The following is a 5624-nucleotide window of genomic DNA, read 5'->3' as shown; positions in this document are numbered from 1 at the left end:
GCATATTCTGCTGAATTCTAGAATGTAGGCCTTAGGACCAAGGGGTCCGTTATATCTTCTCTGTTAGGACATTCAGCACCAGAAAGGTCACACTTACTCATCACCATACCCAAATACCTATCACATAGTACCTTCAACATCAGGGCAGGAGTGCCTGGGTAATTGTCAAAATGTGTGCAACATTGTCACCTGCTGTTTAATTGCGAATATTGCAACAACCACATCTGATAATGTCAACAAAAGTTTGATGTTGTGTATTTTGTTGATATGAATAATGACACTAACGGAAATTCTAAACATATTAATATTTCGTCATCACTAATTTCACCCACCATAACATCAAGAGAGCTCACCATGATATCATAATGGTTTGATTTGTGCCAAATATGGTAGCCGGCGGAGAGAAGAACTAGCGAATTTTCTTAAGTGAAAAGTGAGGTAGCGCTTCCTGTATACCCACGTGTTTTACCAAGGAAGAATTTTGAGGCATTTGCATCTTGGCTTTGTAGTTAGCCAGACAGTTGATTGATTTATTTATTTATTGATTGATTGATTTTTTTTTTACTTAAAAAAATGTCAATATGTCATCGTTTAGAAAGGCATTGAAGTCCCAACAAAAAAAATCACAAGAAAGATCCCAGGTAAGGATGAGAGAATAAAAAAAATAAGGATGAGTTGTTACGTTAGCTTTCCAGGAAGCAATGTTATTGTTGTTTGTTCAGCTGGTGTGATTGGTGGTTGTTGACATGTAGCATTATGTTGCTAACGGCATTGTGCATTTGGTTCCTGTTGCCTACTGTAATAACTAACGTTAACTAATTTATCTGTTTCATTTTGTGCCACAGCCTGGTTTTCGAAAACATCTGGGACATCTTGAAAAGAAAAAGGATTACAAACTTCGTGCAGAGTAAGTCAATCTAATTCATGGATATTCTATTAACACTTATTCACGGGTGGGTATAATTTGTGGAATGTTCCAACAGGAATCTGTTCCTAAAACTTCGTAAAGTACAAGGTTGCTAACAAACAACGCGTACAAAGTAGCACGATCAATTCATCTAGCTAACTAGCTGCCGAATAGGCATCAACTCACCACGTAGTTTATTCTTAATGTTTGTCCATAGGCTACCAGAATGAGGACAGACATTTTTCGGAATAAACGTGGTGAGTGAAAAAAATAATGAAATAGCCCGCTCCTTACCCGGAATCTTATTCGGCCGCTATACTACTTTATATGTGTTGCTTGTTGGCAACGTTGTTATTTACTACGTTTTTGGAACAGATTCCTGATGGAATGTTCCACAAATTATACCCACCCCTTATTCACCTTTGCTGAACTGTCACATGTGCTACACAGCTAACTATGTGTGGTCCATGTACAGATTTGATTTGGTTGCTGAGCTTATACCCTTTTGTTTGGACATTTTCAGTGACTACCACAAGAAACCGAACACCCTTGCTCCTTTGCGTAAAAAAAGCCTTGGACAAGAACCCTGATGAGTTCTATTTCAAGATGGTCAGCTCTCAGCTTAAGGTAAGTCATCATGTTGGTCTGGTCCCAGGTCTGAGCTGTCTTGTCAACTCCTCTGATCATTGTCAAGCTAAACACAGTGGAGTAAGACCGCACAGGTCTGGGACCAGGTTATACAAGAGTAGCCAGGTCCCAGATCTTTTTGTGCACTTGCCAACTCTATTGCTCATTGTCAAGTGTGATAATCAGTTGGCATGATGGCACAAACAGACTGACACTCGGGCTAATACAATAGCTAGCCTATATATATGATCATTTCAGGTTTTACCATGTCCATATTTCATCCTTGCTTTCATCCAAAACATGATATATTAATGGTTGTGCCATTTCTGCAGTCTGATAATAAAATCCCCTCTCATCTCTGGTCCTCTTGTGTTTTGAAAGGATGGAGTGCATGTGTCGAATAAGGCTAAAGGAACAGAGGAGGAGAATAAAGAGGAAGTTGATGAGGACGCAGGATATCAGATACGTGGAGATGAAGAGTGTCTGAGGGCAAGGTAAGAGCTCACTGTGGTGCCTTGTAAACTGGAATAAACGGTTCCTTATGTAATTTCCTTTTAGCTGTATGAATAGATAAATGAATGGGCTGTGAATATGTACAGTGTGAAATTGTGAGGGAATGTATGCCAGTCAGCACCTTTTAAGAGCCTATGAAAAGCAATTGAACAACAATTTATCCTGTGGGGTGCAACGTGCAGACTGTTGCTTTCTTGTACTCACTCAGTTCAGTCACTGAAGTTGTCAATGGTGGTATACATAGGTGAAAGTGCAGGCTTAAGTGTTTTGAATTGCCTTCAGAAAATTGAGGGGTTGTTATCGGAACTCCATCTCCTGGATGCTGACGGCAAACAGAAAAACGGGCACGCCTTCTACGTGGGCGCGAAGCAAAAAGGTAGAGGAATACATTAATACAAACACCAAAGTATATACACACTGCGCAGTGTTATTTGGTAGTATTGCATTGGATATGTCATACAGAAGGCCATTAACTCCCACTTTTGTCATACATACAGACATTCTTGTACACCAAGGAATTAGGGCCCATATTCATAAAGCGTCTAAGAATAGGAGAGACGATCTATGATCAGGTCCCCCTGTCCTTGTAATATAATGTAATTCATTACAATGTAAAAAGCTAAACTGATCCTAGATCAGCACTCTCAATCTGAGACGCTTTATGAATAGTTAAAGGAAAAAATGTCTGATCCAGCGGCTGTATCTCTGCCTGCTTGAATGGCAAATAGCTCAGATACACATGAAAACATGAAATGACCCCGGGAATCGATAAAACATCACTCAGAGATGCACAAATATGATAGAACGTTCAAAATGGGTGAATCTTTCTTTTAACTGAAGACTGTTTCTAAAGACCATCTGAAACTGACAGAGCCCTGATTTCTCCTGGTTTTGTGTTCCACTACAGTAGCAGACTTTGACCTGGCCAGCCACCTGGATACAGCCCCTGAGCTGGTGGAGAGAGTGTACAACTGGCCCACCCTCCATACTGTGACGGCCCTGAATTATTTTGAGCCGTCTCAGTGCTTCTCCTTCCAATAGGGTGCTTTCCCTTTAATTCCCAATTAAATAGCCAGCATCAGCTGCGCAAAAGTGGCGTTTGTGATGGAGACGTGACTGAGGATGTGTTCCCGAAGCTTCTCTATTCCGGTTGTTTTGTTGCTGTTAAACGTGTGTTTTGTAGCCTGAGAGAGTTTACCCAGGATCGGATCCACTCTTTGCGTCCGTGGACTACTCCTCTCCATTCTTCGTGGCCTTTCTCCGCTGGAGATCTGTTGGCGGATTGGATTGTCTGACTGACCGACTGACTACCACCTTTTTTGTATACGGTATTTCATTTGTTTTGATATGATGTATACGGTGATGATTTATGTAGTTAGATGTAGTTGAGGAATTAGTAAGAGCTGAGACGCTTTAAAGTTCTGTGGTAAAATTGTTATATTGATTGTATGATTTAATACTGGGTTTACGCTACACGGAATGAACGGACAAACATTGCGTGACAAAAGTCACTTGAGTTCACTGAACTCCTTTACCGGGCTGGACTCTTTTTAGGCCCGAGGTACAGGACATTTCTGGAGGAACCAGAACTCATTGTGTTATATTATTATGTGTGTGTAATCCATTGATGTTGCTAATACAACCCACGCAAAAGAATAGTTGTTTTTGAAGTTCTTTTCAATGTTTTAAGGGTTTATGAAAAGTTGATTTCCCTTCTGACGTTTACATAAGTCCTTTGTATTGGTGTAGACTTGACGGACCAGATGGGACTCATTCCCTCCCAAACTAAAAGGAGAAACCAATGTTTTCTCTGGTAGGCACAACCTACCTGGCACCCCTATAAAAAAAATAACCTCAAGTCAAAACCGTTACAATACGCCGGAGAGCAAGACCATCCAGGGCGCCGTGGAGCCTCTCAGTATAAAGGTCAGTCAGGACTGTCCCTGTATAGCCTAACCGCCACACTGTTCCTCAGCAATGGGTACATTTGTTTTTTAGCTCACCCAGGGCACCGGGGTGGGTAGAGTTTGCACATTTTAGACCATTCCAGTCTTTCATTTAAGGCTTTTGTTAGCATAAATGATGATGTTGTGTGGTTATTCAACTCTCTACAGTGTATTTCTCTGTTACATGTATTGATGTTTTTGTTTGTTTTCCTCTCTGCAGAAGTTGGCCAGACAGGAAGCACCAGTATAATATCTTGTCCCAGCGGATTGACCGGGAGAAGAAGTTTGTCATTGGTCAGAAGATCCAGACCCGCAAAGACTTACACGTGAGTAGGGGATGACTACAAGCCATAGAAGCTTAATGAGTCGTAATGCTTAAGACGGTGGTTGGGGAAGACATGGATTTCCCCATGATAATTGTATTGATGGGTTTTTTCTAGGCGTGTCACATGTTAGCAAAGCCAAATGTACATTTCCCCCCTCTGGTGGACAAGTTGTGCTTAATTCTAGGCTTTTCAATTGGGTTCTGTTCTAATTCATCTGATTCTATCCACTGTCCCAAAGGGTGCATCTACTTCTAGAAAGAACAGCCTGCTTGTTATCTATATAGGAGGTTTCTTTGATCCTCGTTGTGCTTATGTGTGCCTCCCACAGAATACGATGACACACTATAAACAGTAGAATGTTCAACAGTATTACCATCTCTATGGTGTCTCCTCTCTGTCCAGGATAAGAACGAGAAGGTGAAGGTGAGCAAAGAGACGGTCAATGCCTCTGCCGTCTACAAGTTTGAAGCTAAGAGAAAGCGATGAGAAAGGTAAACCTCTTTGAACAGGAAACGCATCATCAACCAGACAGTTCTGTGGCCTGTTATACAATCACCAGTCGGTCTCCATCGGACAGTAATGTGAACTTTGGTTTTCCTATTGCAATTCATGTGAATATGGACTAGTGAAATGGTCAGGGAATACCCTCTCAATTGTTGTTGGAGGCATAGATTGATCTCTATGGTTGCAGCAATGCAGAGTTTTTGTACATATTTATCAAAGGATATAAGTTAGATTTTTTATGAATAAATTGTTTTGAGACCAATTTCTAAGCCTCAATCTTGTATATGTCTATGCCAAATGTCTTTTTTATAGGTTCATTTGAGCATTTATCAATCACATGCTGTTCAGTTATACTACCAGTAGATGGCACTAGTGTACTTCATCAATGTACAGGTAACTGCCAAAATAATGGAAACACTTGAGTAAATATAAAGGATACGAAGTATATCGAAAGCTGGTGCTTACACACAGGTGTGGTTCCTGATTTTTCTTAAGCAATTAACCTACTATCATTCTTAAGGTTGTGTATAGAAATACTTGGCATGCCATTATTCTGGGCATTATTTTGGCTACCATGGCCATAGGATGACAATGCCCCCATGCACAAGTGGTCACTGAATGGTTTGAAGAACATGAACACTATGTAACCCATATGCCATGGCCGTCTGTCACCCGTTCTCAACCCAATTGAACACTTATGGGAGATTCTGTAGTGGCGCCTGAGACGGTGCTCTACACTACCATCACCAAAACACAAAATTATAGAAATTTTTGTTGAAGAATGGTGTCACATCCCTCCAA

General features: G+C 40.9%; 1 pseudogene; it reads left to right on the top strand.

Annotated features, from left to right (window-relative positions):
- Nucleotides 1–402: 402 nt before the first annotated feature.
- Nucleotides 403–5085, top strand: LOC110517244 (annotated as a pseudogene).
- The last annotated feature ends 539 nt before the right edge of the window (nt 5086–5624 follow it).

This window comes from Oncorhynchus mykiss, chromosome 3 (assembly GCF_013265735.2).
Source record: "Oncorhynchus mykiss isolate Arlee chromosome 3, USDA_OmykA_1.1, whole genome shotgun sequence".
Lineage (NCBI taxonomy): Eukaryota > Metazoa > Chordata > Actinopteri > Salmoniformes > Salmonidae > Oncorhynchus > Oncorhynchus mykiss.
This window is presented reverse-complemented; position numbering and strand designations above follow the sequence as displayed.